General features: G+C 37.5%; 1 protein-coding gene across 1 annotated transcript in view; it reads left to right on the top strand.

The window, feature by feature from the left end:
• Grm3 (glutamate metabotropic receptor 3) overlaps positions 1-24,779 on the top strand; it is a 224,042-nt gene that overhangs the window by 27,450 nt on the left and 171,813 nt on the right. The window lies entirely within an intron of this gene.

Here is a 24,779-nt window from a genome sequence, read left to right as displayed (position 1 = left end):
GTTAGAAGTGTATCACTAAGTTTAGGCTGTATTCAAAGAAAGAGAAATTAGGTTCTACTTTATGAGAAGCAGCATCATAAAGTTTGAAAATACATTACTTAAATTACTACATCCAGTACTCTTTCAAATTGAAGAAAGACCTGGTAAAGGCATAAATGTGTAATTCTCATCTCTCTTATTGAAAACCTAAAAATGCCTCCCATCATTCATAGTCTTCAGTCAGCACTTCTGTACTTAGCTTTTCAGACTCTAAATTACCTGATTCCTAAGTCAGTCTCTAGCTCCAATTCTATTATTCTTCCATGTATTATCTTGAAAACATTGAATTACATGATGTCTTAACCCCACGACTTGCTCAGACTATACTTACTCCTACCCTCTACAACTGACTGAACTATATTCATTTGTTAAGTATCAGGCATATATCACTGGCTGAGAAATTATCTCCCACCATTTGCTCAGGACTCATCTCTTCTTTGCTTCTTAACATGGCTTTATCATTTATATTAGTCACTGTTGTATTGCTATGAGGAAGTTGCCATAACCAAGGCAATTCTTATAAAGGAAAGCATTTAATTGGGGGCTGGCTTACAGTTTCAGGGGATTAGTCCATCATCATCATGGCAGAGAGCATGGAGGCAGGGGGCATAGCAGCAGGCAGATATGGTGCTAAAGAAGTAGCTTAGAGCTACATCTTGATCCATAGGCTGAGAGAGTGACTTGACCTGACATGGACTTTTGAAACCTCAAAGCTCACTCCCAGTGGCATACTTTCTCCACCAAGGCCACACCTACTCCAACAAGACCACATCTCCTAGTCATCCAAATACACCAGCCTGTGGGGGCCATTTTTACTCAAACCACATCATTATAATAATCATTATTATTATACCTTGTTCCTATTTATTCCTATATATACAAATAACTATAGGTTTACTGGGGTAAACATATTACTTAATTTATACTCTTATGTAACTAGGGTACAATAATTCTTTTAGTACACAGTGCTTAAAGTTTCAAAGTCTGCAAGCACAGTTATGCTCAGTGATAAGTTGTTAGGGAGTACACTACATTCCTGCTTCGAGGGTGCTGTATCTGCCTATACTTGAAACTTCAAGACAGCCAGGAGTTAACAACTCATGCAACCACATGCTAAGAAACAGTTAATCCAGTCCATGTGCAAGGAAAGCTAATAGTCTATGAGTAGTTCTAGCAAATACCCCAAACATAGTCCCCCAAGTTCTACAGCTGAAGTCACACTTGGAGTGACTCAGTGGATTGTAGGCAAAGCTAAAAATCAAAGCAAATATTACAATCCATCGTCCAAAGCCATTATTCTAAGTTGGTACATGTAAATAGAATAGCATTTATATTGAAATCCAGTCTTTTTGTTTCTTCATTTTCTTGCTAGAGACACAAATTCAAAGAAAAATAAAGAAAAAAATCTTTCTTTTAAAGAAAGCATAATATATGTTTAATTTTTCCAAAGATCAACTTTTCTCATCTTTTTTCTCACTAAAATATGATTGAGAAATAAAAATACCCAAAACAATTAGTATAATTTTTAATAAAATGAGAATTAATTTTCCTTTAATTAACAATATACTTTTATTTCATTAATTCCTTCAAGATTGGGAAAGATATCAGAGACAAGAAAAAAAGACAAAAGCAATAAATAATGTCTGGAATATGAAAAGAAGAGCATGACTGCATCCCTTATTTATCATCCCATTGGAGGAAAGTATAAACAAAAACAGAAAACAACTCTTAAGCCTTAGGCACTTTTTCTCCAAGCTAAAGCTCTCAGTAGAAGCTACATGGATTTCATCAATATGTTTATATGATTCCACGCCAAGAAATTCTGTAAAGATTACCAAAGGATCTGATGCAGCTTCTGGCAAGAGATAAAGTACATCTCAGAAGAACCTGGAAAAAATGTCTCTTAGAAGACTTGCTTATCTGATCAAAAAGATTTTAGATTAAAATCTGAAAAAGAGAGAAACATGCCCCAAATAAAACATAGAATTAAATACTTTGTAAAATAGATATATTGAAACTTAACAGTAAGAAAGAGAAACAAAGAAAGAAGTACATATTCCTATCAACCTACAAAGGCAGAAAAAATAGTGTAACACATTAAAGCAAATATAGTCACATATATATGTTCTAATTTTAATGGTGTAACTAATAATTAAAAATGTTCATTAAAAATATACCCTGTAAAACTTAAATGGATAAGATAGATTATCTTCTCTTTAAAAATATAAAGAAAGTCATAGGTATAGTAGCAAGTTTACTTGGGTAAGCATAAAAGAAAAGACCTAGGAATGCCACCGGGAAGTAGACAGTAATGTAGGCATATGTGCTTGGATGAAACATATGAATAAAACTTGTCTAGACCCTTAGACAGGAAAGTGATTAAGTAATAACACAGTTTTTCATCTGTGGAAATCAGTCTGTAAAACAGAGGCCAATAGATGCTAATGTTGGTTTTAAACATAATCATGATTTGTTTAGAGACATTCCTGCATTTAACTCTTTGTAGGAATATTCACATTCTTAACCTCATATCTTTAAATCAGTCTTGATTGTATCAGACCATGTACATTAAATGCAAACTCATCAGTATCCCAAAGCCTAGTGTGCTGACTAGTTTTATATCAAATTAACTCAAGCTATAGTTATTTAAAAGGAGGGAGCATCAGTTGAGAAAATGCCTCTGTAAGATAGAGCTGTAGGCAAACCTGTAGGACATTTTCTTAATTAGTGATTGATGTGGGTGGGCTCAGCTTATTGTGGGCAGTGCCAACCCTGAGATGGTGGTCCTGGGTTCTTTAAAAAAGCAGGTTGAGCAAACCATATGGAACAAGCTAATAAGCAGCACTCCTCCACGGCCTCTGCATCAGCTCCTGCCTCTATGTACCTGCCCTGTTAGAGTTCCTGTCCTGACTTCCTTCAATGGTGAACAATGATGTGAAAGAGTAAGCTGAATAAACCCTTTTCTCCCCAAGTTGCTTTGCTCATGGTGTTTTATCATGGCAATAGTAACTCTAACTGGAATACCCAGAGTAGATGTTACTACTCAGAACATCAAGCATCTTCCCACTTAATATCCCTGGGTTTTTACCATCCCACTCTATAATTCCCCAAGTAGATGACTTCCACTCACTTTTAATTTACCACTAAAGGTTATAATTTAAAGAAGACTCCTAGCTTATGCACAATCCCCTTAATACCATGACAACTATCTTTTAGGAGAAAAAAAAAATGAAGATGCCATCCAAAGCCCTGCTTAAAACTCGTAAACCAATCAGAATGTGATACTGTCAGTACCAGCCTTGAGAGTCTGCTCTCATTCCCTAAACAAAACACTCTAGTAACCGATGTCTCTTTGGCTCATTGGCTTTCTGCTAGGTTCAAGCACCTTTTGTTATTAGATCTATATAAGACATGTCACTCTCCTAGCAATTTGCTCTAATAGAAGACTTTGGAAATTAACATACTTAAATGAAAAGATGGATATGACAGAGGGCAATTATTAATGTCTTTATGAATTCTAAATATTCTGCTTTTCCCAATATGTTTGAAAAGGAAGAACTGGCTGAGAGTTGATGGATAGACTAAGAAAAGGTAAACATGTCATTTAGCTAGATAAATATACTCTAATTTGGGAGTGATTTCTAAAATTTCTGAGAAATAGAACAACAAAATGACTCCCAGAGGACAGGAAACTCTCATAGTAAACTGTGATCACATAGACTATTCAATGATCCCACGAGAAAGAACAAATTATCCAAATAAATTAGAATACATTATACTAACATATGAGATTTTCAAAGAATAAAATCAATAAATGATATATGTATAAAAATTTATCAAAATAAACCATTGTATTGGGAAGGAAGACTCCTGATAAAGTGAGATTTTAAGCCTAAAACTATTCAATATAATTATATTCATAAGAAAAATATTATAAGTGCCCAAACTGTCCCCAAAAGAGACTAAGCATTTTCTAATACATCTCAAACTATATTTTCAGATGGCTTAGCAGTAAAGACTTGCCTAACATGCTTGAGACCTGAGGTTCATTTCCCAGCACTGAAAACACACACACACACACACACACACACACATATTCTCAATATGTTGAAATTTTATTGCATGACATTGTCTACCCAGATAAAATGGATATTACATGTAACTAGGGGTAGAGTATTTCTGTCCCAGTCACCCGGGGCCCTAATAAGCTTATATTGATTATAAATGTTTGGCCGATGGCTCAGGCTTATTACTAGCTAGCTCTTACATTTAAATTAATAAACCCATTTCTATTATCTATGCATCATCATCTGGCTTGTGGCTTACCAGTTCTCTGACATCTTGTTCCTTGGGTGGTTGGATCACATCTGCCCCAACTCCACCCTTCTTCATCTCTGTCTTCAGTTCAAATGTACTGCCTAACCTTATTCTGCCTGGCTATTGGTCAAAACAGCTTTATTTATCAACCAATGAGAGCAACACATATTCACAACATACAGAAAGACCATCCCACAGCAATCATATGATATAAATATGGTTCTAATTTTAAAATGCCTAGCTATAGCAATGAAATATATTAAAATATGAATATTTATTACTTCAAATAGTGGGATTTCAGTTTATTTTTGTTTTGGTGTTTAAGCTGTCCTCTAGTTTTTAAGTTTTCTTCACTAAATATTCTGTTTATAAGTGATAAAATGCATTTTAAAGGTCATGTGCAAAGGGCAGAAGAAAGAGTACATAACTAGGAATGGAATACAAAAATGATACAAACTTTTCTGGGGTGTCAAAATGCAGTAGCAATAACTCAGATTTATGAATAATGCTAAGCAGATAGATGAAAATAAAGGTTTAAGTTATGTTTAAAAGAATAAAAAGATGAGCTAAACCCATTTTTTTAAAATTAGGGAAGGTCATGCTAATATTGCTTAGGCAGGATGGCACGTGGCCAAGGGAACTCCAGGGTGTCTAAGAATGTGACAAGAGAGTACGTGCTTAAGTATTTCAACTCCAAGTGCAAACAATTTATAGTCCAATGTCCAGTAGGAGCTTTCTAGTTTAATCACAACATTTCAGACATCATGCTCTGAGAAATCATAGCAATTAGAAACCAGGCATGGTGATATTGCAGGCCTATAATATCAGCAGAGGGGAGGCAGAGTTGGAAAGACCAGGAGTGCAAGGCTAGTCTTGGCAACATAGCACATTTTTACAACAAGGGCATAAAATGTTTTCTGAAAAGTGTTATCCGCTGATCTTAACTCTGTTTCTAGAATGATCCTCTAAGGAGATTGTGACCCTTAGAAGGTGATGTAGAGCTCTTGTGTCAGCATTTCAGAGGAAGGCGTCTCTGCCTTCTTGACACAATTATTGGATAGTAAATCAATATCAGGTAAGTCACATACGGCCCATGGTTTCTGAGCTCTTTTCTAAGTCTGAAATCCTGTGATAAGCAATAGTTTCTTTGATTTCATGAGGTATTAAAATCTTATCGCTGTGAACAAGCTGGATCTGTGGATATAAGCACATATTAATTGTTGGGGGAGTGTTTCATATCATATTGATTAATATGTCATGAGACTCTTGATTCATCTTATTCTTTGTAATGACTTACCATGGGGCTTTAGTCTCTTGTCTGCCCTCTTCATCAACAGGGTAATGAATGTGGAAGTGGAAGGCATATCATATCTATAGATGTTATCAATTTGTGAAAGAGAAGATAGTGAATGAGTATAGGGTCTAAGAGATTCCAGGTAAAATAGTTATATTATAAAGCTTATGTAAATGTCTTTATTAAATCTAAATAACTGAACCACCTTAGAAATGTTTAACAAATATGACAATACTACCTTGATAGTCTTTCCCATGATAGGCTTACAGATTCTGGTTCTTTAAGCTGAATGTAGTGAGGGAGACCCGCTCCCTCTTTCTTCCCCAGGCTACTCTTAAGGAGGGAAAAGTGAGAAATATGTAGATAGAAGTACAGAGGAAAGATATAGTTAGAAAACACAGGATAGCTTGGGAGGGCCTGGATCCTTATCCACCAGCCCCTTCTGTCTCCACTAAAGGGCTCTTAAAGGAATGCCAAGGGGTGGAGCAAAAGACCTCCCCCCAGCACAGCCACATGTAGACCATCCCAGACACCTGGTGACCATGCAAGTGGTCAAGCCATCCCCTTATGCATCCCTGCTGGGTAAAGCAAGCTCAGATCTCACTAGGAAACCTTTGTGGGCTCCCACAATGTAGTCCAAGTTTGTTTTGGGTAATCACACCAAGTTATCTAAAATATCTAAACATGAAGGAGAGATGTGCCGGTTATCTAAACCCCACTCACACGAATACATAAAACTGGACATAGCGAATGACCCACATTTTAAAAGTGGTGAGCAGTCTCCTCACTGTGAAGATCACACTAAGAGGAGCTTGAAGGCAGTAACTGGGAGAGCGCCAGGTGTCCGCTCCCATTCCTGCTCCTTCCTTCCTCAACCAACCACTTCCCTCTCTAACCTTACCCAGGAGAAACCGAGAGATTTCCCCTGGGTCCTTCCACCCTCTGTGTATACTTTACCCTCCTGAAGCCTACCCAGAGAATCTCAGATCTAATTGACTTATTTCACTAAGGGGATAAACGTATCTAAAGAGAGGAAGCATTATTTTTGTAGCTGGATCAGGCTAACCCACACAGACAAATTTATCTCCAGTTTATTTACTCTAAGCATGTACTTAATGCAAAATGTGTTCAATGTGGGCTTTCTTTTCTTTGTTTTTCCCCCCACAGAGGAATAAATCACAATGTTCCTTAGGAAATTATATTCCCACTGAAGAGAAAAAAGTGAATCAAAATGTAGTCTTAAGATTAACCAATAGAAAACCAGTGTATAAAAGAAGGAACACAGTGACCACTGTCTCGTCATGGTCCTGGGATCCCTGTACCCCTGCTGGAGTTTTTTTTTTTTTTTTCCTTGCTGGAGTTTGCTTAGCAATTTTCCATGCCACATTTTGAAAGTCAGAGACAATTCAGGATATGAGCAATTATGCACAAACAATGCAGATGACTAAGAATGCTCTGTTAGTTAATCTTCTATGCTGTGATAAAATATCTCCCAAAAACAAGGTAGGGAAGAAAAGGTTTATCTTAGCTTACCTTTACAGAGGGGATGGAATCCACCGTGGACAAGAAGATGTGGCATTGTCATGGAAAGCATGGCTGCAGAACTGGAAGCTGGCTAACCACATTTTCATTCATACAGAGGAAGCAGGGAGAGAACTGGGGCCAGGCTGGAGTATCTCAATGCTCACCCCTCCCGCTCTGCCAGTTATATACTTGTACTTCCTCTTGAAGATTCTATAGCCTTCCCAATTAGTGTCACCAATCAGAAACCAAGGGTAGCTAGAAGGTTTCTCCAGTCCCACCTGGCCTACATCCTGCTTGCTTATAAAATAATCATTCAGAAGCTTATAATAATTATCAATTGTATAGCCTATGGCAGGCTTCTTGCTAGCTAGCTCTTATAACTTAATCCATTTTTATTAATCTATAAGTTGCCATGTGGCCGTGGAATTACTGGTCTGCTGGCATCTTGCTGCTCCTTTGGCAGCAACTGGCATCTCTCCAAACTCTGCCCTTCTTCTCTCTGTCCTTCTCCTTGGATTTCCTGCCTGGCTGTAAGCTTCCTTGCCGTAGTCCAAAACAGCTTTATTACTAACCAATGAGAACAGCATGTATTCACAGCATACAGAAAGACATCCCACAGCAACCAAGTGATTAAACATATGACTCCACAGGGAACATTTCTTATTCTAAACATCACATAGACCTTGATCGTTTTGAAGAAAAATATTTCAAAGAGCTAACTTAACTGCAATAACATATTTTATCTCATTGTCTATTTTGGTTATTGCTTTTATTCACAATACCTCCAAAATGATGATGTAATTCTTGTTTCCAGGTATCTGCGTTTTCCATTGGGCAGTCTCTTCTCAAAGTGGTACATTCTACCATAAATAATATTTGGAAAAATACTTTTCCATGGTACTTTGTAATGTAGTTTACACAGATGAAAGATTTTAATACATAAATAACTACAAAATGATTGCAGAAACAATGTTCACAGTGAGTATTAGAACTATATAGATGGCAGTCCCAGGGTACAAGTTTCATATAACTGGCCTGTTTTCTGACCTTGGCCATTTCAGGTTCATGTATTCTGAGGAACTAGCTAAACTTCATATATTATTACATTTTATTTGTTTATTTTGTATGTGTGAATTTGTGTGCATGTATCTAGGCTCACCCTTTCCTTGGCCCACTTTTAGAGATCAGAGACAACTTTTGGAATCAGTTCTCTCATTCCACCATGTGGGTACTGGAGATTGAAATGAGGTCATCAGAGGCATGGCAGCCAGCGCCTTTACATGCCGAGTGATCTGGCCTGTCATTAGCTAAACTTTAAAAACCAAACGCAAACACAATTTATGGATCCTTTCCTTTGACCTTTCCCAGTTCCTATATGTAGTGATACATTCCCTCACCAAGTGGAGAGAAGATGAGGATTCGCTATCCTCTACTTAGGGTCTCTTTACTAGCAGTTTTCTCCTCCTCCTCCTTCTTCTCTGAGATGTTTTATGTCAGCATTGTATTGACATAATTTCCATCCCAAACCCCCACTCAAACCTCTCCTGTGCCTCCCTACTCCCTCTCAAGTTCAAGACCTTTTCTTTAATTACTATAGTTACAAACACACAAATCTAAACTACTGATGCCATTCAGTGTTATTCTTATGTATATATGTTTAGAACTAGCCAATTGGGATTACATAATTTGTCAGGAGCTCATTCTGAAAACATTCTCCCTCTTGTAGCTGTCCTTGATTACCTGTAGCTCTTCATCTATGGATGGGGCCCAGTGAAATTTTTCTTACCCATATTGACATCTTTTGTAGACATTATGCAAGTTTTGTTTAGGCAATCATATTGTTGCCAATTTATAATCTTAATATGGTTCCTCAATACTCAACTAAACCTTAAAGCATCAAATTAACATAATGTTCTTGTAGGGGTCACATGTGCATGCACACATACACACACACACACACACACAGAGAGAGAGAGAGAGAGAGAGAGAGAGAGAGAGAGAGAGAGAGAGAGAGAGAGAGAGAGAATGGGATTTCCTCCTCCCAATATTTCCAAACAAGTGTATCTATAAAACTGAAAGAGAAGCTCTAAGAGTGTAGAAAGTTTTTCTGCAAAATTTAGTGAATGACACCAGAGTATCAGTGATCTCTCCACACTGGTCAAGAGAACTGATCTAGCTACATTAATTATAGTATCTCACTATTTTCTAAAATTAAAAGACATAGAATTTTGTTTACATTTCCTTTTTTCTCTAGGCCTTTCCTATACTATGTCACATGAACAGAAATAAATAAAAGGAATTAGACATTAATGTATCCTACCATGAATAAAGAATGAATATACTGTTTTTTTTTCAGTGTATCTACATTATTTATCAATGGCTTCATTTTTAATTTAGTATAGTTTTTGGTAACCAGGAGTGATGTGGGGTAGGAAATAATGATGACAGCAGGTGGTAAGCCAGAGCAAATGGAGCAATGGCCTAACATCTAAAACATGCCTAAGGAAATGCAATGTCCCCAGCACACTGTTCATGCTAGAGTAACACTTTACCTGCACATTTTCTGGCTTAAATTCTACCCTTTTGTCTCACCTTCTTTTTAAGCCAGTACAGAAACACTGAAACAGACGAATTAAGTGTCGAACTAGCCCTGCATTTCAAAGAAATAACGACCTACTTAAAAGTAGAAATCCGGGTTACTTTCCTGAGGAAAAGAAGGTTTTGCAATGCGTAGGTGGTGTGTAACTTGCAGCTCTGTATCCTAAGTGAAGAATCACAGGCACTGGGACAGAAAACAACTCAAATTAGAGATGCTGCCCAAAGCCCACACCCAGCCGTGCTGAGCCCGATTTCTACAGTCAGCTTACTAATACTAGCTGGAGTCTGGTGTTTATTTTAAAAATCCAAGATTTTAGAATAACCAAGCAATATTTAAACAACTCTCACTTTTAAGTCATGCATTTTCAAAACAGAATGTAACGCTGTCAGACAGACATACTGTATACAAATTATATACAGTATAATCTAGTTATTTTACATTTTGTCTATCACAGATGATCATAAATAAAATGAAAAATGTCAAGAGAACAGTATCTGGTGTCACAAAACACTACAGAAGTAAAACATCGTGCCTGTCATAATCTGATACATACATTAGCACATTCTTTTCTGTGGCTGTCACCACAATACTCAACCCCCAGTTTGTGGTGATCCAAATCTATGTCTCCAATAAAATAAAAGGGATTGTGAAGAAAGAGATAAACATCAGACTCAGTACACACTGCTTATCACTTGTAGTTTAGACTACATTTTGGTGTACACAGGTGGTGCTGTGTTTGGGAAAACTCTGGAGAAGTAGTGCTCAACGTTCAGAAACAACAGCTATATTGCCATAGAAAAGCATACCTACTCACTGAGCCAAGTTCAAGTTTCTTGGAGTGAGTTCTTTACTGTGAGACTCTTCAGTTGCTTATCAAGTGTTCTTCATCCATTCATTCAGCAGCCATTGAGCCCCTGCAAACTGTCAGGGAATGAGCTAGCCATTGCAGTTGACTGAAAAGGCAAGAGTTTTGTCTCTCAAAATCCTCACAGAAAAGTGAGTATTAGAAATGAGAGATAAACAAGAAAACCAATAGACTCAAGTGTGGTAAGAACTGGGATAGCAAGATAAATTCACCACAGCAAATGAGAAAGATATGTAATCCCAGGTGGGAAAATGTCATGACAATTTTCTGAAAAGGGGAAATTTAGAAACTTGCTATTGAAGGCTTGTGTTGACCAAATAAAGGAAGAAAATTGATATTCCAAGTGGGATAAGGAGTTGGAATGTCAAGGAACGAGAAGCACCGCTCAGTATTGCTACAAGGTTGGTTTGAAATGCAGGCAAACAGCAAATGGTATAAGAAAAGAGCTTGTCTTCATTTTCCAAACAGGAAGGTTTAGTTCTTATCCTATAACACTAAAGATTCAAGATATTAATGGGGATGGGTTTTTCAGATTTGCACTTAAAAAGAAAAATTATCCCGGGCAAGAGACTGAAAACAAATAAATCTCAAGCAACTGTCTTAGTTTGCTTTCTGTTGCTGTGATAAAAACCACATCCAAAACAACTTAAGGAGGAAATAGTCTATTTATTTGAGGAGGAAAGGGTTCACAGTCCATCACCAGGGAAAATCAGGGTAGGAACTAAAAACAAGAAGCTGGAGGTTAAAACAGAAGCAGAAACCATGAAAGAATGCTGTTCACTCGCTTGCTCCCATGACTTCTTCAAGACAGAACCACCTGCCCAGGGGTGACACTACCTTCAGTGCTTTGAGACTTCCCACGTCAATCATTATATTGCAAGTTCTTCTATAGGTTTCTCATAGGTCAATGTGATGGAGGCTGAGTATGCCATTGTCTAACAGAAGTAATACCAAAGGAGAAGGCACCTTCAAACACAATTAGGTTTTACGCACCATGCCTACATTGGAATCCCCTGACATACGAGTTTGTGTTTGCTAGGTGGTCACTGAGAAAGCATGGCATATTTAATCATAGCATGAGATGGAAAGAGACAGGTGCTCAGAGAGATGCTTAGGAGCTTGGAGCGGAGAATGGCCATTTCCATTTCAAGCAGAAAAGTGAGACTGTAGCGGCTGGCGTGTGAAAACATGAGCATGGTTTACAGCTTATGTTGCATCTATCTGTTCTTTCCTTCTTTTCCCCTGGAACTTTAATTATCACAGCTAGACATAATCTCTCCCTTTGAAGATCTAAATACTTCATCTCAATTTTGATATGCGCTGCAACCATTTTTACTATTAGATTTATACTTGTTTTCTTATCTCTCCTACCAGATTGTAAAGCTCATCATAGTCCCAAGCTGCGAGCTACTCTTTCAGAGACTGGCACCCCTCCTCCAGTTTCTGGACCAACACCCCATGACAATGTCGCCTTGCCCTAGGAGCAACAAAGTCCTGGGCTAAATGCCCGTCTCAACCATTTGCACCACCTTTATCTATCTGATAATACACAGATTATTAATGCCCACTAAATCACAGTTTCTTCAGCTAAATGGGAATAATAACTTATTATACAGAGGGCATTGTGAATATCAAACACGATCATGCTTATAAAATTGCTGAATACATTATTTGGACAATTGCAAATTGTAATGGTGAGTTTTCTTTCAAACAGCACTGTGTAACAATTATTCCCTGGATAAAATGAACTAATGAATAAATAAATGGTGAGAAGACAGTCTGTTTTCATAATAATTTTCATAGTACTTTGTGAATTTTTAGTTTTTACATGGCTAATGTTATTCCACATTCATAATTTCCCATTCTTCCTTCAAACTGCATCTCAAGTTCCTAGATATAACCACATTTTCATTCTTCTTTTTTGGGATTTTCTGAGGAATATTTTATGAAATGGACTGACGCTTTAGAACAAAAAGGTTAACTAGTAATAAAGTAGAAAATATGATGATGGTGCTTAATTTGGTGAATGAATTAACGACACCCCATTCTTCAATTCGGGTTAAACAAGATTTCACGGATTGTTAGTATTTCTATACACAAAAACCTACATGTTCTATGTATAAATCCTACCTCTGGCATTTTCTGGCTTTGTGACCTCTGTGTAATTTATTAAACTTTTCTGTGCCTTGGTTTTCTCATCCTTTAACTAATGATACCAACCTGATTTGCCCCAGAGAAGTGATGTGAGGTTCAGAGCATGGAAAGCGATCTTCTTCTGGTAGAAAGCTGTTGCTAGCCTATGTTTCTCATTATTTAAATCATCTCAGATTGCTTATAGTTCTAGCATGTGTTTTAGCCCTAATTGAGGAAATCCATAAACAAAATAAAAATGTCTTAAGATATTGAGTTATCTGAAGATTTCCTTAAGTACCAATTAGAGCAATCAAAAAAGTTAGTTTGACATACATTATTTCCTCAAAAGTGCTCTATGTAAGCCTTGGGAAAAATCATAAATGAGTTTGTTGTGTTACTGCTGTTCTATGTCATCGGAGAGTAGGACTTACTGAGATCAATTTCTATTTGTGGAGATAAAGATAGATCCAAAGGAAGTCTTGATGTCCTGGAAAGACCAGGGCTCCCTTCCTCTCCCCTCCCACATTGCCTGTGCCATTTGCTTAAAATTCGAACCATTGTGGTTAAAAATAGCATTTTGTCATCTCAATGTCAGGCAGCTAAATAAACAACATTATTAGATTAGTTTATTGTTATCCCTTCTAGTCTCCGTTTTCACATCTACAGAAGAGACTAACTGCTTCAAAATCAGCTGTGAAATTAAATGCAGCAATGCAAACACACAACTGAGCAGCGGACCTGGCAAGAAAGCACAGCCGTCAGCTTCGACAATAGGGAGGCCAGTTACGCCAGGCAAACCTTCAAATCCTGAGCAAAATAGAGAAAACAACTCTTTGAACTCTGTGAGGAACACCTAAGGCAGGTAGCAAATGAGGGTCTGCGCGGCTTTCCAGACAGAGAAGATCCCTGGCTGTTTTCAAGGTCTCCCAGTTTGCCTTGGGTAGGTGCAGAATGCGGCTAGCGCAGGACAAGGGTCTTTGGGTCCCAGACACACAGGTTAGAATTTATGGCTTCTAGAAAAGACGTGTAGTTAAGGGGCTAACCTGAATAAGGAAGGACACCAAACCAAGAATCCTAAAAAACGAAGTTCGAATTTGTCTGTGAGTGGTTCACGGGTTAAATTGAAAGGTGGGGGGTGGGGCAGGTAGGAAGATTTTCTAGAGAGATTTAGTACTGGATAATGAACACTTATGTTTGAGTCCCTAAAAATGGCAGCAGCTTGGGAAATGCTACCAGCTTTGGTGTAAAAACCCATAAAACTTCTCTTAAGAGTCAGAGCAAATAAGACACAGCGCGACTCAGCAGTAGGCTAAGATCAACCGCTAAGCGATCAAGATAGCTGAGTGCCTCCGTGCCTGAAGAGTAAAAGAAAATCTAACACCTGAGTGTGGTCACTGTTTTCACTCTTTCTAAGCATGAAAGTCGTGCTAAAATTGAACAAATTCGCTGGGGAACAAACAAAACAAAGGAAACAAAAAATAGAAGCTGGCAACACAATATTTCAGACATCAATTTTAAATGGTCATGATTAATATATTCAAGTAAGTAGAATCATGGAAAATTCTGGTAGAATTTATAAAAGCACCAAACTGAAAATATAAAAAAATGATATTAATAATCAAGTAGTAAGCCCTGAAATCACAGACATATAACATCTTACAAACTCAAAAGGTCGTATCTATAATCTTAGAAATATATATTTTAAATAATTAAAGAAATAGAGACCAGGAGTTAGAGAGCAAGCATGAAGTTCGCATGGGAAGGGTTGGAAGGAAGAAAGGGAAGGGGAATGTAAGTATAGCATTTTAATTTCAAAATTTGCAAAGTAATTCAATAGAGTGGTTTAATCATATATTAGACATCAGAATAGAAAAATCTGATGTGTTTAAAAAATGTCAATAAAAGCATCCAGGTTGGTGCCATAAAAAAGAGAAAAATATATAAGGGAAAATACGTGATTTGATACAAAGGTATAACTAAATACATGTAGCCAGAGTACCAAAAGTAAAGGAGAAATATGATAATATAAATATTGAAAAAATACTAGCCAAGGCATTTCTAAAAATGGTGAAAAATATTTAATGATACATATTTAAGATTTGAAAACAACTACAAATACCACACACAATGCATATGACCAACACCACACTTAGACACATTCCTAACACTGAAAATGAAGAAGAATGAAAAGTCCCTGGGTGGGTGCAGCTCAAGGCCCTTAGTTGGTTCTGAACAAATGGACCTAGGGTCCTCATTATCTTCAGAAAAAAGGAAAGCCAAGTTGACAACCGACTTTTCATGTAAATATGGAGATAAGAGAACGATGAACTGGTGTGTGGAAATACTCACAGAGGAAGAAAGGCTTGCCTAGAATTCTGTAGAAAGTAAAACTACTTCTTAGGCCAGGAAGGTGAAGTAGATATTTTCAGAAAAACAAAAGCTAAGCATTATTTTTTTGCAGCAGAGCTCCATATAAAAACAGATACTTTCAAAGCACTCCTGAAGGCTAATGTAAAACCGCTTTACAGGGACACAAACTTCAGGGATGGAAAAGTCAGAAGAAGTGTAACTTTTAGGATAACTAAATGAGGATTGACTATTAAAACAAAGATATATAATCTTTCCTGGGACTTATAAAACATTTGCGTAACTGAGCCATGATGGTTCAAGGGAATCAGTGAATGCTCAATGATCAATGGACTTGACCAATGACTCTGCATGTTCAAGAAGCAGCAAGAATATATTATCGCCAATAATGTGATGACTAAGAAAGGAATAGAAGAAAGTGAAGTTAAAATTTTAAGGGAACTTCTAAACAGAATAAAATTTGTGAGATGCTATGAAAACAAAACTCAGAAGAGGAGAAATAAAATCTAAACAATGGAAACAGTAAAAATAATAGCAATAAGATATACTTATATGAGCTGAATCACTAATATTTATTGTCAATAGACTCAACTTTTCATCTAAAATTTAATACATTCTAATATAGGTAAATATAGATATACATATATATTTTTTAAAAGATTTATTATGTATACAATGTTCTGTCTCCATGTATGCCTGCACACCAGAAGAGGGCACCAGATCTCATTATAGTTGGCTGTGAGCCACCATGTGGTTGCTGGGAATTGACCTCAGGACCTCTGGAAGATCAGTCTATGCTCTTAACTTCTGTGCCATCTCTCCAACCCCGGTAAATATATTTTTGAAATCATGTTTATATCTTGAATATGAACAATTTTTACCTGCCAATTAAACTGGAAAACTTGCATGGAGAAAATAAACATATCTTACTGAAAATATAGGATTTTTCAAGGTAGATATAAAAAAAACAAATGCAGCTACATCCTATTTACAAAAGAAACATTTTGAGTACATGGAGTCATAATCTGAAGTTTAAAGAATAGATATAGATCTAACTGTAAATACTAACAAAAATGAGATGAGATGTCTGTGTTAATATTGAACAAACTATATTTTAAAGAAAAATTACAGAATTCAAAGATGTATTTTAAAACAAGAAAATGTTTAAATTTGTATATATAAAATCATATCTATAATAAATAGTCATAATTGTAAATATTTAATGGCATAAGTTTTAATTATATAAGATAGAATTTAACAAAACTAATAATATAATAATCCAATCCATAATTATGAGAGAAGTCTACAACAGGCATCCCTCAGTAACTAGTAGGAAAAGTGAAAAAAAAAATAACAAGAGTGGGAATCCAAGTCACATCCTGGATATATCAAGATAAATTTTAGTGAAGAACGTTAAATTTAAGAATAAGAAGGTTTAGAAAAAGCTAGAGGGACTAATTTCACACATCAGATAATTTGGGGAATTTCAGAACAGGTGATTCCTTTTTTTTCCAGAAGTCCATGATCAGCTTGGCTGTAAAACACAGAAAGCTTTGGTTTCAAACAGTGAAAGTGTGCTAGCCTGTCCTGAAAGTGGAGGCCTGCTCTACAACCTGCAGATAAGATAAAACACCAAGGAAAGGAATGGAGGCAAGCACTGATTTGTATCACGAAACAAACCCTCTTTATCTGCACATCCACATATATTTAACTAGGGGTTTCTTAATTCCTTATGGACAAAAGGGGAAATTATTCCCTATAAACTTCTGATGACTTTTAAACCATTGAAGGTAGTTGCTGCCAATACTATAGGCACATAAACTTTAAATGTACAATATGTGTATGTATATCTATATGCCTATAAAGATAGAGCATATAAAAATAAACATTTGCCAACCTAAGATTTTCCCAGTTAATACAAAGACATAGGTATCACTATGATAAGGAAGTTTGCCAAAGAAGTGTAGAGCATACCTGAAGTTAACAGATCCAAAGCAAATCTCATTTTCTCCAAAGCTCCTCTTCTCCCATGACTTCCCAGTTGCACCAGCAAAATACTGAGATCTCAGTGTGTCACCCTCGACAGCCATCCATTGGTAAATTTTGTTCCTACTTCTGAATCAAATGTGAAACTCAACCAGGTATCAGCAGCACCAACATGACAACCTCCCTGGCTGTCCTAAAAACTCCTGCATCACTGCCCTGCCCTCCTCATCCATCTGTCTCCTCTTGACATCTTCTGTCACAAGCATGCATGGTTTCTGTCCTCACTCCGCAGCAGCTCCACTTGTTACTTCTCGTTTTGCTATGATGAAACACTAAAAACAGCAACTCAAGGAGGGAAGGTTTGATCCTGCTTCACAGTTTAAGGTACAATTCATTGTAGCATGAATCTTAAAAGTTTCTTATTAAGATCTAGATCAAACCCAGAGCCAGGTATTGGGGTGAACTGGAAGATCAGAGTGACAGAACAACCCACAGCTAACCTCACCTGGCCAACTTCTTAGCTGATCCTGTTTCCTCAGACTGGATGCTTCTGTGTCCTCATCCCAAATGGCTCTCAGCTGAACTGTGCTGCTAGAAGTCTGAAAGCTTAACCAGCTAAATGCTTAACCAGCCAAATGCTTCTAGTTTCTGGTCCTCATGCCTGTGTTCTACTACCACTCCCTGGGATTAAAGGCTTGCTTTCTGGGATTAAAGGCATGATGAGTCACCATGCCTGTCTGTATCCTTGAACACATGGATTTCTGCCTCTGGAATGCTAGGATTAAAGGTGTGTGCTACCACTGCCTATTCTTTATGTTTAATATTGGGGCACAATTAGTTCAGCACCTCCAGACTGGACAGATCCACAATAGCGGAACAGAACATAAAAGTAGCTGTACGCAGGTGGTAATGGGCAGGTGGCCTTCTGTTGTCAGAAATGGTAGAGTGGTACTAGATGGTGTGTGTTAGAGCTAATGGATGTAGATGAAGATAATATGGCCAGGGATCATACACTATCAGGAAAGCTCTCCTGTGTGAAGCTTTATACTGAGTACATTCCCTATATTATCCTATCAAAATTGTTAGAGGTGAGTAATGAAAACACCTATTTTCAAGAAAGGAGACCAAGACGGCAAGAGGAGGTAAATATTGCATACAATTACTAAGTGGCAAAGCCTTCCTTGGGGCACGGAGCAGTTTGAAACCCTTGAACTTCATACTGAGTGTCCCTGCTCCCCATCACCTCTTCCCATACAGTAATAACAGAAAGTAGGTTTGCATGTAGAAAGATGGTAAAACTTTAAAATAAAACAGTAAATTTTAAAATTTAAAAAATGCAGGTGTATTGACTAAGGTTAAGTAGAAGTTGGTGAAATGGTTGAGGAATGGTTCCTTGGGAGAAGGAACACAGGATGCTAGTCACCAGTCACCAGTGCCAGCCGACTGGCATCTCATAAAAATGAAGCTGGATCCAAAGGTCTATGTGGCACAAGTGTGTTTTCAAAATGAACTCAGTTGGGTTCATTATCAGAAGTTGAGGTATGATGTTAGAACACAGAGTTCTTTTAGGGTAATATGCAATCACATTTGAAATCCCCCAAATCTCTCATAACCACGGTTAGTAATAATCCAGAAAGGATTTTATGGCTGATCCCATAGGTAGTGGATAAATGACATTAGGAAGAAAGGGGTCTGGGAGGAAGGTAAATACTGTTAGAGGAAAACATTCTCACTTCATTGCAACAAGTATTTATTTTTAAACTAACTAAGGAGTGGTGTGTGTGTGTGTGTAGGTTGGGAGACAACTTATAGGAGTTGATTCTCTCTTCTCACCATATGGGTCCTGGGAATTGATCTTAGAGCACCGGGCAACAACTGCCTGTACCTACTGATCATCTCACTGAACCTGCAACAAATACTGAATACCTACCCCTTATAGAATACTACGCTGGACTCAAGAGTAGCAGCCAGTAAAAGTTGAACCATGAATCCCTTGAACACAGTAGGGTTTGAATCTGCAGAGTGGGTTGTTTCATAACTGCATTGCCCATCTTCAAGTCATTATACAGAAATGAAAGATAATTGCCCTTTTACCACAATTCCACTATCTCATTTAAGTGATTCTACATGAAGTTCATAAATCACTTCTATAATATGGGTCTTTTAGACAACTGAGTGATTGCAACAGTTATTAAGCCAATATGGATTGTGCAGGAGTAATGTTAATTCAACTTGGTTGGATTCATACCAGAGTTCTGTCCTTCACCCAGATACTTATACTAAGAATGGAAATTATCTCTAATACTAACTAATGAAGCAACTCATTCAAAAACAAAGTACAAAATTATGCTTAAAGAGTCACAATGACAGCTGGGTGGTGGGGGCACATGCCTTTAATCCCAGCACTTGGGAGGCAGAGGCAGGTGGATCTCTGTGAGTTTGAGGTCAGCCTGGTCTACAGAGCAAGTTCCAGGACAGCCAGGATGTTACACAGAGAAACCTTCTGGCTCAAAGAGCCACAAGGATAAACAAAACAAAACAAAAAGATGAATCTCCTTGTAACTTTTCTTGGCAGTGTAAAAAAAGATTAAGAAAAACCAAACATTTAAAAAGTCCTATAAAAAGGAACAAATACTGATCTATGGCATTCCTTTTAAAATATCTTGTTTTATTTAATGAAAGGTCATTTTTCAGGTTCTGTTGCTTTCCTGGGGAAAATTGCTAATCCCAAGACAGTGCTTGCAGTTTGATGAGCTGCACAATGGTTGGTCTTCTACAGGTTGAAGGAGAAATAGCTGGACTCTTCGCCCCCTGCCAACGTTATGTTTGTTCTCGGGTTTCCTTCATGGTAATTCTCTCAGAGCATTTGTGTTGGGTAATGGGGGAAGATCAAGGGTTCTCTTTCATGACAACAAAGTTAATTACTGCAATCAGAGAGTGTCTGCAACTGTGGTTTGTATCAGTGCTTATCAAGTCCTTAAAAGTATTCATTGGCTTGATTCCTGGACAAGTCACCTAAAATAAAGGAGTTCATGATGTCCTTCAGTTAGCTTCCTGCCTTATTCACTCCTTCTTGCCAGAACTGAAGGTTTTTCCTTGAACTGAAGGGAAAAAAGACAATGAACTTGTGGTGAAATAAGAATAAAGAGCAGTCGTGGAAAATGATCTATTTCCCTTTTCCTATAAATAGATGCAAAATTCCCAAACGGTGTTCATTAGAAATAGGATGTCTTTTCTGATAGATACATGTCAAGAGTCATTTCATTTCTGAAAATTAAACTTATTTTAAAGTCAGAATGTGAAATCTTTCATTCTGTTGGTTTTGAATATACATGTATACATGATACCAGGTTAAATTGGAAAGGATACAAAAAGGAGATCCAGACACGACCCATGTGCTAGGTAAATTGCTTTTACAATTAAAATAATATAAAGGAATAGTATCAAACTATAGAACTGTTGCAAATTGGATAAAATTCTGAATTTATAATGAATGCAATATAATTTATAGAGGGGTCTCAATTTAGACATAAGTCAGAGACCTAGATCCTAGCATTTGTCTCAATTTCTTAGCAATTAAACCTACAAGTAGATATAGATCTACTCTGTAAGACCATGTGCTAATAAAAGCTTAATTTGGCATCAGATACAACATGGATTCATATCAGGAACTACTGTCTACATGTTGATATACATTAAACCTGTTGCTTAAGACTTCCAAACTTTGATTTCTTCAATCAAAAAATTACAGCCATAACACTTACCCCATGTAACCATAGACAAAACCGGAGAAGACAATATGGATATTTTACCAATAACTTACTAATTATTAAGAAAAATAAAATGTCTCTTAAGTTGGGTAAAATGTTTGCCGGGCAAGCATAAAGACTTTAGTTCAGATTTCCAGAACTCACACAAAACCTGCTGTGATAGCATACATCTCCAATCTCAGTGTTCACACAGGCAGACGGGAGGTAGAAGCTAGCCAGCCAGCTAGCCTGCTGTATGCAGCAGCAAAACAGTGAAGGGCACCTTCTGAAAAGGGTAGAAGGTAAGGACCAGAACCAGAAGTTTTCTTGTGACCTCCACATGCCCATTGTGGCCTGCGTGAGCCTGCATTTACACACATGGACACACACACACACACACACACACACACACACACACACACACAAATGTGTTCATATACACAAGATATATTTTTAAAAATATGATTCTCTACCATCAGAACAAACAGTATTTAAATCTGTAGCAGTTTCCATTTGGACAATGACTTTCCAACTTGTAGTTTTCTGCAATATGCCAAGCCAAAGTGAAACTTCTAAATGACAGAATGTTAGCTACAATAGGCAAAAGATTTCAATTTTAAAAAATGCATTCTCTAGAAAAGTAACTCTGGCTTTCACTTTTGAATGGCTAAGCTGTTGTAGTAGTTTTCCTCCTACTGGGTTGCCTTGTCCAGCCTTAATAAGAGGGGAGGTGCCTAGTGTTATTGCAACATGAGATGCCATGTTTGGTTGATATCCCTGGGATGCCTGCCCTTTTCTGAAGGTAGATGGAGAAAGAGTGATGCTGGGGAAGAGGGAAAGCAAGAGGGGGGGACTAGGAGAAGAGGAGAGGAGAGGAGAGGAGAGGAGAGGAGAGGAGAGGAGAGGAGAGGAAACTGTAGTTGGGATGTAATATATGAGAGAATGATGATGATGATGATGATGGTAATGATGATGGTGATGAAGATGTGTTCAAGTAGGAGTTTACTTCAAAGTTGACTAACCAATTCTTTTTTGTCAGCTGTTCTGACAAAAAAAAAGCTGTTCTGTTCTTTTTTGTTTGCTGTTCTGCCTGATAACCTAAGCTCAATACCTAGGATACACAGGGCTAAAGGCAAGAATTAGCTCCCATAAGCTGTCCTCTGACCACTGCCACACATGCACTGTGTATGGCACACAATCACACACACACACAAATAACAAGTGAATAAACACATATAATTTTTTAAAAAGCAAGTTACTTCCTGAGCTTCAATTGCTTTTTAAATGTCTTCTTCCTTTCCACCTAAGGCTTGTCTGTGGTAAGCTGAGTAAGAACACCTTTAACCTCTGGTCCACTCTCCCCCAAAAAATGCCCACTTCCTAATCTCTGAAACCTGTGAGTGTTTTGAGGCCAAAGGGACCACAGCTATGATTCAGAAATTAACAAGACCATACCCTGGATTATAGAGGTGGGCTGAATGCAGTCCTGGGAAAGCACTACAAGAGGGTCAGATGTAAGAGAAAAAGTGCCACAAGACACCAAAGCCAAGTGAGGGGACCATCCACTCCAGGTTGCCAGAAACTTTCCCCATCTGGAAGAAGAAAGAAACAGCTTTCCACCAGAGCCCTCAGAACAAAACCATAGTCCTGCAGACACTGATTGTAGCCCTGGGCCTGTTTCAAATGTCTGACCTCCAGAACTGCAAGAGAAAATACTATCTGGTTTTGTTTGTTTGTTTGCTTGCTTGTTTGTTTGTTCACCAAATTTGTGCTAACTCCTCACAATGACAAGGACAGTAGGAAACTGATACCGTGTGGAGATAATGTTACACTATTACTAGTTCACCTGCTGTATAAAGCTGAAGTGCAACCTTCGTGTGTGGCTTGCCCACACTAATAATAACATGAACGTAATTAGCATCTACGGAGCTCCTGGAAGGGGCTGGTATTGTGCGAGTTTGCACTGGCACTATCACCCACCTGAGTCTGGGAGGGGTTCTGGTGAAACACTTCTTACAGGTGACACAACTGTGAAGAATCCAGTGTAGAATCATCTGAGACCAAGGGCTATCATCTTCACTGCTGGTCTCCTAGCACCAGCCATCTTTTCTCATGTGTTCTCAGGCGCCAATGCTGTGGAGAAAAATGAGACTGCTAACTGCTAAGTCTGTTTATCACATGCTTCTCCAAGGAAGAGATTTTGAAGGCACTGGATTGGGCAGAATATTTTGAATATAATTTGAATTTGAAAATCCAAATAAATTTGTCCCTTCTTATAAAACAGAAAGAAAGAAAGAGACAGAGAAAAATTAAGAACATCTTAAATAGAAGAAAGTAGTGCAATATTAGTATAAAATTAAGAACAAGCAAGAAATTGATAAAGAGAATAAAATGTTTGAGAAAGTAAAGCAAAATCAGTTTTTGGAAAGCCTAAATAACAGAAGTTCAGATCTGATTTGTCATCTAGAAAACCCTAGGACATAAAAAGACTCCCCCCTTAGGGACAATCTTCCTAAAATCTTAAGATTCAAATTAATTTTAATTGATAATAATTAATAAATAACCAAAAACCCTATTGCAGACTTTTATGTCTATAATTTAGAAGTCATAAGCATTGCTAGATTTTAGATTATTTCTCACCTAAAAAAATCAAAATCCTTTTGCAAGTGTATTCATCCAAAGAGATAGTAAGTCACTCCATGGGGCAGAATGGTACCCTGATGGAGGCTAACCTCTTTCTGAGGTTCAGAGGTTTGGGGACAGACAGCAATGGAACTGATTGTTGTGGCTGATTCTTTGCCTGCTTATGTGTTCTCATCCATCCTGACAACACTGAGGGTATTGGTGTTATCCTCATGTTACAGATGAAGGTTCTAAGGTTAAGCAGGTTTCCTGAAGTCTACTAGTCTTACAGATATTAAATAGAAATGCTGAGTTTGAGCTGAATTTATGTCCATTCAGTAGCTAAAAATAAAGTAGGCAATTTAGCCAAAACACCATTTTCTATCCATTGTCAACAGTAGTAAACATTGCAATTTCTGGGAAAAATTCATGAAATGGGCTCCACCGAGGATCCACTGGCCACATCTTTTGGAGCCAAGCACTTTTCGATATTCCTATGGCAGGATAAAATTATTCCTGTACCACAATCTACTGCTAACAGTTGAGGGCCCTTAAAGTCCCTTGCAGATAAGCTTATGATGTGGTCTCTCACCCCAAAGCTCTAAAACATCTTTTTTTTTAAAAAAAAAAAATACCTTTAACATTGCTGCACAAATGCATAATTTTCAAGTCCAACTTTCTGTTGAAGAACACTTCTGTCTGCAGAAGTGTAAATATCTGATTAAAACAGGAGTGAGACTAGTTCCTCATGGGACCAGAACACTTCTCCCACAAAGAGCATGAACTTCTGGCTGCCTCCGAAGGGTGTACTCAGACAAATCCACGCATATGATTCTGTCTTTCTTGTTAGAACTCATATATCGACTTAAAGCTCATACATGTCTCTTGCAAAAAAAGCAGTTCCATTTTATAAGCGAATTGAGGCCATCCCGAAAGCAGGAACTCTGGTAAATTCCAAGAGCCAATGAAGGCCTTAAATCATGGACACAGGTCAGAGATTCTCAAGTCAAAAATGAAAGTTTAACGATAAAGGTAAGTTAGGAGAAACATCTTTGCACTTCTGAAGAAGAAGAGAATCTTTCAGCCTTGACTCTCTTAGTTATTAGAAGAGATGGTTAAGAAAGGGATAATTCACACATATCAGGAAGCCAGTTTAACAGGAAGAAATTTATTTTATTCAGGGAATATAATACTTAAGCTTACATAGGAAGTTCGATGGAAGACATATTAGTCCAAGACTTTCAATGATCTGTTACTAATACCTTGTAAATCTACCCAAACCAG

This window comes from Peromyscus leucopus, chromosome 3, assembly GCF_004664715.2.
Source record: "Peromyscus leucopus breed LL Stock chromosome 3, UCI_PerLeu_2.1, whole genome shotgun sequence".
Classification (NCBI taxonomy): Eukaryota; Metazoa; Chordata; class Mammalia; order Rodentia; family Cricetidae; genus Peromyscus; species Peromyscus leucopus.
This window is presented reverse-complemented; position numbering and strand designations above follow the sequence as displayed.